The sequence below is a fragment of the Salvelinus alpinus genome, chromosome 25 (genome assembly GCF_045679555.1).
Source record: "Salvelinus alpinus chromosome 25, SLU_Salpinus.1, whole genome shotgun sequence".
In the NCBI taxonomy this organism is placed as follows: Eukaryota; Metazoa; Chordata; class Actinopteri; order Salmoniformes; family Salmonidae; genus Salvelinus; species Salvelinus alpinus.
The window spans coordinates 22,480,017-22,487,458 of NC_092110.1; the positions used below are offsets into that span (position 1 = coordinate 22,480,017).

General features: G+C 42.8%; 1 pseudogene; it reads left to right on the plus strand.

Annotated features, from left to right (window-relative positions):
- The first annotated feature begins 306 nt into the window (after positions 1–306).
- LOC139553638 (cytochrome P450 1B1 pseudogene) lies at positions 307–3,118 on the plus strand (annotated as a pseudogene).
- Positions 3,119–7,442: the final 4,324 nt, after the last annotated feature.

Below are 7,442 nucleotides of genomic sequence, written 5' to 3' on the forward strand. Positions count from 1 at the left end.
CAGGTCCTCTGGCCCACTAAATCTCAACTCTTTCTGGTTTAGCTCTTGGCTGGCAGGCCTGACTGGTTGCTGCTTTATTCCTTGTCTTACCGTGGGGTTGAGTGTTAGGTATAAGAAAGAACTGACACAGCTGGAATGAGCGACACGGTGCTAAAAGAAATGAATAGGAGTTTTAATGCCTGCTCTGTGGTCACAATGGGAGGGGAGAGATAATAAAAAACCTGAGTCCCTGACCCCTCCCACTAAGAAGATATATAAGGGAGTGTCAAAGCTGAAATCTTCATTCCTCTAATGTGGTCATCTGAAGACGGACACCAACTGCACCACTGCTAACCGCTCAACCTGATCGAGCCTGTTCACAAGCCAGCACGGAGGAGGAGGAGACAGAGACTGTAGTGTGTAAGAGGTGCTGAAAACCTTCTTCATTGTCTCGATTCATTTTCTACATTTTCAGATCATAATGTAGGACTGACCATACTTAAAGAAAGACTACTTATTTTTTATTTTTTGGAATTGAGGTGAGAGGAGGATCCATTTAAATTATACGGTTACAAGGAATAACATTCAACAAGGAAAAAGTGTAATTTATCAAAATTTGAAGAATTGGACAACAGAAATAGAACATCTTAGAACCATGGCACTGCTGGACACAGAGTTTGAGGGCAGCAGCAGCATCATCAGGGAGTGGAGTGGACAGGTCCAACCAGCGCTGGTCGCCTCCTTGGTTTTCCTCTTCTGTTTGGAAGCCTGTCTGTGGGTCAGGAATCTCAGACTCAAGAAAAGGCTGCCAGGACCTTTTGCCTGGCCGGTGGTGGGCAATGCCATGCAGCTGGGGCAGATGCCTCATATCACCTTCTCCGAGCTGGCAAAGAAGTACGGCAACGTGTATCAGATAAGACTGGGCTGCAACAACATAGTGGTGCTTAATGGAGATGCATCAATACGAGAAGCCTTGGTTCAACACAGCACAGAGTTTGCAGGCAGACCCAACTTTGTGTCTTTTCAGTCAGTGTCTGGTGGTAACAGCATGACATTCTCTAACTACAGCAAACAGTGGAGGACGCACCGGAAGATCGCTCAGACCACCATTAGAGCTTTCTCTTCTGCCAACAGCCAGACCAAAAAAGCATTTGAACAGCATGTTGTGGCAGAGGCCACTGAGCTCATTGAAGCTTTCCTCAAACTCAATGCTGAGGGACAGTTTTTCAACCCTGCTCATGAACTGACAGTAGCTGCTGCTAATGTAATCTGTGCCCTATGCTTTGGAAAACGTTATGGACATGATGACATTGAGTTTAGAACCCTTCTGGGCAGCGTGGACAAGTTTGGAGAGACGGTGGGGGCTGGCAGCTTGGTGGATGTCATGCCCTGGCTTCAGTATTTCCCAAATCCTGTCCGCAGCGTCTACCAGAGCTTCAAACACCTCAATAAAGAGTTTTTCACCTTTGTGAGAGACAAGGTTGTGGAGCACAGGGAGACATTTGACCCTGAAGTGACCCGGGACATGAGTGATGCCATTATTGGGGTCATTGACAAGGCGGACAGTGATACCGGGTTGACGGAGGCCCACACAGAAGGGACAGTGTCTGATCTGATTGGTGCAGGACTGGATACTGTGTCCACTTGCCTTCATTGGATGCTCCTTTTATTGGTGAAATACCCCAACATCCAAACCAGACTGCAGGAGCAGATTGACAAAGTGGTAGGCCGTGACAGGCTGCCCTGTATTGAGGACAAAGCCAGCCTGGCTTACCTAGATGCCGTTATCTATGAGACCATGCGCTACACCAGCTTTGTACCCCTCACCATCCCCCACTCCACCACCTCAGATGTCACCATCGAAGGCTTCCACATCCCCAAAGACACAGTGGTCTTCATCAACCAGTGGTCTGTCAACCACGACCCTTTACAGTGGAAGGACCCACATCTCTTTGACCCTTCACGGTTTCTAGATGAAAATGGTGCCCTTGACAAGGATCTGACCAGCGGTGTGATGATATTCTCAGCAGGAAAGAGGCGATGTATCGGTGACCAGATAGCCAAAGTGGAGGTATTTTTATTTTCTGCTATTTTGATTCACCAGTGCACATTTGAAAATAATCCAAGTCAGGACCTCTCCTTAGACTGCTCCTATGGGTTAACACTGAAGCCCCTGAACTACAAGATCTCTGCCAAGCTCAGAGGAGAATTACTTACTGGGGCATAAAATCTTGTTCTTTGTGTTTTCAAACAGAGCACCCATTAATGGAGTGCAGTAATCCAATGTAATATAAAAGGTATGTACACAACAGTGAATGTTTATGCTTTAATACTGTAGGTACTAACCATAAGATTTATATTAATACTTTACTATTATTATTATCATTAGCTAATCTGATTGTTGATTGTATAAATCACTTTTTGTGACAGATAACTGAATCATGTTTGTATTTCTATAATTGTATTGTACAGGCTATCTATGGGAAATTCCTGACATTTGGAACCAAGATATGTTATCCCTACAGATTTAGGAAAATAGATATTGTAGCAATCATGTTACAAAATATCCCTTCTAAATTCTCATAGAAATTGGAAACACGATATTTGAGTTTTATGGACAATTTCACTCCATCAAAGTATTATGTCACAGTAGAATCTAATCTACAAAATAAATTAATACAAAAATAACCTAGAGATATGTTTGCAGATTGCTACACAAGTGTAAGAATTGAAATTACTATGATGTGGCAGCCCAAAGTCACAGTTTGTAATAAATCTTAAGTATCTTTTGTTATATATGAGGGTATTTAGTTTGGCCACCTCAAATTGGCATATAAACTGGTGGTCATGAATCAATTTAACTGTAAGTGCTTTGTTGTTGCAGTGATGTGGAGAAATCATGTGATGTGTTGCCCATGTTGATATTGTACATCCTCTTACCCATTCAGATTTGTATTCATAGGGTTTGTATCTGCATAAGTACATACTGTAATAACAATTATACATTTTCAGAAGTTTTGGTGCACTTACATAATTCCATTGTATTATGATGTATTATGTTCTGGTTGGGTCATAAACATGTAGTGTATGATATCCATAGTGCCTGAGCTCCATGCAATAAATCCTATACTCCTTCTCAGCCCTGTCTGTGGCGTATCTCAGTCTTAGGAGAGCACAAATGCTATGAACAAGACAATGCAGGGAGGTCAAAGAGGTAATAATAGATCATGATGTCGAGTCTGTGTGTTGCCATGAAAGATTGATGCGGACCTTGGGTGTTAGCAGCACACATGCTCTGCCTCCAGACCCCAACACCCTGGGTCTGGTAGGGCACATACAGTCACAGCCCCAGCCACAGGCCCCACTCATCAATATTTCACCCAGGGCACTCTGTACTTGGGCTGTAATCCCTATTTAACCCACACACTCTGATTCAGGAGCAGCCAGGTCACCCATGATACAAGTCAGTATTCGACGTCCGTCCCTGTCTGAGGACGTTGAGTAATGACGTGGAAATCAGCCACTAGGGGAAAAGGTGAGTGTGGTTTTGATTGGGCAGGGCTGCCCAACCCTTTTCCTGGAGATCTACTGTCCTGTAAGTTTTCAGTCCATCCCTAATTTAGCATATCAGATTCAGCTAGTTAAGGTCTTGTTGCGCAGCTAATTTGTAAAATCAGGTGTGTTAAATTAGGGTTGGACTGAAAACCTACAGGACAGTAGATCTCCAGGAAAAGGGTTGGGCAGCCCTGCCCAATCAAAACCACACTCACCTTTTCCCCTAGTGTGTTGGGTGTTGTGGGTGTTGTGGGAAGGGATAGCAGATGAGTATAAGCATCTGCCTCTGACTGAATCAAAAGGTTGCATGTTCGAATTCAGTGATAGAATTTTGTTTTTGATACATTAGTTTTAAGCCTATCCCAAACCTTAACCCTTGCCTTAACCATTCAGAGTTAATGCCTAACCTTAAGAATGTTTAGTTTATGCCTGATCTTAACCTTTACTTTATACATTCGTAGTTAATGCCTAAACTTGACCTTATACACTTAGAAATTTGACATTTGGAACAATTTCGAAATTTGACGTTTGAGCAACATGGACGAACGTCTAATTCTGATCTGAGACTGTGAGAGCTAGTAGTTCAAGAGAGTGCCATCTACTGCATCTGCCATCCATCTCAATGCCATCCGAAAGATAACTTTAAATGTAGCTATACTGTATATGTCACTCTGCAACCTCAAATGTATTGTATATATAAAAGTGGATGTAAAACATAGAACATTTCTGAAAGACAAAGTTAGGAACACAGTACATTTGCTCTGATGTAAGACAGATATGTCACGTTTACACAGGAAATTACTCTAGGAGTGTATATGAGAATTGGACAATCCTTGGACGTCTTCTATTTCTTCTCCGTAACTACTACTGCAACTCTGTAGGCCATAGTGATTCTTCTCACCTCCTTACAGCTATAAAATATTGATAGACATAAATATACATCTACATTTCACATACAAGTTGTTACAGATGTAGGATCTTCATTTGATCACTCTTTTGTTGCTGAGAATTTTTCTGCACAGCAGGAAATGCAGATTTGTGTATTCAAGATTTAAAAAGGCTTCTAAAGTTTGTAATTTCCACTTTAAAATGTCAAACTTGACGAAAAATATATAAACCCTAGAAAAAAAATGACAAATTATAATCCACATAATAGTTTCCATTTCCTGTTGCTTCAGGATGATTTTCCTAATGTAGCAAACTGGCTCAAATTAAGTTATTATACAGTGCATTCGGAAAGTATTCAGACCCCTTGACTTTTTCCCCCCAAAATGTTACGTTACAGCCTTATTCTACAATGGATTAAAGGGGGAAAAAATCCTCATCAATCTACACACAATACACCATATTGACAAAGCGAAAACAGAAATATTTGCAAAAATAAAACAAATATTCAGACCTTTTGCTATGAGTCTCAAAATTGAGCTCAGGTGCATCCTGTTTCTTTTAATCATCCTTGAGATATTTCTTCAACTTGATTGGAGTCCACCTGTGGTAAATTCAATTGATTGGACATGATTTGGAAAGGCACACACCTGTCTACAGTGCTTGACGGGTAGGAGTGTAGGGCCAGTAACCGAAAGGTTGCTGGATCTAATCCCCGAGCTGACAAGGTACTGTAAATATCTGTTGTTCTGCCCCTGAGCAAGGCAGTTAACCCCTGGGAGCTGATGACGTGGATGTTGATTAAGACAGCCCCCCCGCACCTCTCTGATTCAGAGGGGTTGGGCTAAATGCATTAGACACATTTCAGTTGAATGCACTCAGTTATGCAACTGACTAGGTATCCCCCTTTCCCTTTTGAAAAGTATTCAGACCCCTTCCCTTTCTCCAGATCTTTTTTACTTTACAGCCTTATTCTAAAATGGATTAAATAAAAACGAATCCTCATCAATCTACATACAATACACCATAATGACAAAGCAAAAACAGGTTTTTAGAAATGTTTGCAAATCTATTACAGATAAAAACCGGAAAAACATTATGTACATCGGTATTGAGACCATTTGCTATGAGACTCGAAATTAAGCTCGTGTGCATCCTGTTATCCATTGATCATCCTTGAGATGTTTCTACAACTTAATTTGAGTCCTGTGGTAAATTCAATTGATTGGACATGCTTTGGAAAGGCACACATCTGTCTATTAAAGGTCCCATAGTTGACCGTGCATGTCAGAGCAAAAAAGGTTGAAGGAAATGTCAGTAGAGCTCCGAGACAGGAGCTCAGATCAGAGGCTCAGATCAGGGGAATGGTACCAAAACATTTTGCACGATTGAATGTCCCCAAGAACACAGTGGCCTCCATCCTTCTTAAAAGTAAGAAGTTTTGAACCACCAAGATTCTTCCTAGAGCTGGCTGCCCGGCCAAACTGAGCAATCGGGGTAGAAGGGCCTTGGTCAGGAAGGTGACCAAGAACCCGATGATCAGTCTTACAGAGCTCCAGAGCTCCTCTGTGGAGATGGGAGAACTTTCCAGAAGGACAACCATCTCTGTAGCACTCCACAAATCAGGCCTACGGTAAAGTGGACAGAAGCCACGCCTAAGTAAAAGGCACATGACAGCCCGCTTGGAGTTTGCCAAAAGGCACCTAAAAGACTCTCTGACCATGCGAAACAAGATTCTCTGGTATGATGAAACCAAGATTGGATTCTTTGGCCTGAATGCCAAGCGTCAAGTCTGGAGGAAACCTGGCACCATCCCTACAGTGAAGCATGCATCATGCAGTGGGCAGCATTGTGCTGTGGGGATGTTTTTCAGCAGTAGTTACTGGGAGACTAGTCAGGATAGAGGGAAAGATGAACAGCGCAATGTACAGAGAGATCCTTGAAAACCTGTTCCAGAGTGCTCAGACTGGGGTGAAGGATGACCTTCCCACAGGACAATGACCCTAAGCACACAGCCAAGACAACGCAGGAGTGGCTTCAGGACAAAGTCTCTGAATGTCCTTGAGTGGCCCAGCCAGAGCCCGGACTTGAACCCGATCCAACATCTCCCCATCCAACCTGCCAGAGCTTGAGAGGATCTGTAGAGAAGAATGGGAGAAACTCCCCAAATAGATGTGTGCCAAGCTTGTGTCATCATACCTAAGAAGACTCAAGGCTGTAATCGCTGCCAAAAGTGCTTCAACAAAGTACTGAGTAAATGGTCTGAATACATACAAATGTAATATTTCAGTTTATAATTTGTAAAACATTTGCATTTTTTTTATTGTGTGTAGATTGATGAGGGGAAAAAAACATTTAATCAATTTTAGAATAAGGATGTAATCTAACAAATTGTGGAAAAAGTCAAGGGGTCTGAATACCTTCTGAATGCATTGTATCTGTATAGACAGTTGTGTTTCCCCTCCACTATTCTTCCTTTCCCCTTTGTACACCTTTCCCACAGTCAGTGGTGTGTGTAGCCCTCCCCAAGCTGCGTTTGGCTGTGATTCGGTCCGGAGCCTGCAGAAATGAGCACTGTGGGTAAACTCTGAGGGAGGCTTGTTTTCACATGGGTTAATTCAGAGCAGGCTGTAGACGTTCTGTACTGCTATAGTCTTTCTCTGCTCTGACACTAAGGGGAACTTGGATGGTGTGTGGGTGGGGGGGCGCATGCGAGGAGACAGAGAGTAGCTATTCCCCCTAGCCCAAGGACCCAGACCTGCTGAATTGTATTTCGGACAGGAAAACAAAACTTACACCAACCTACTTTTTTTCAGCTTGGGTTCTTCAGCTCGGGCCCTCCCTCCACTCTGCCACCAGCTACAGCTCTGTGCTGTAAAGAATCTCACTCCCTCTGCCAGGGTCCTGACAGGCATGTTAAAAAGACTGTTTATTAGATGAAGTAGTAACCATAGTGACTGTAGACAGAAGCCGTCAGAGAGATTGAGCAGACAGATGTAATATGTAAAGTAACTGTTCTACTG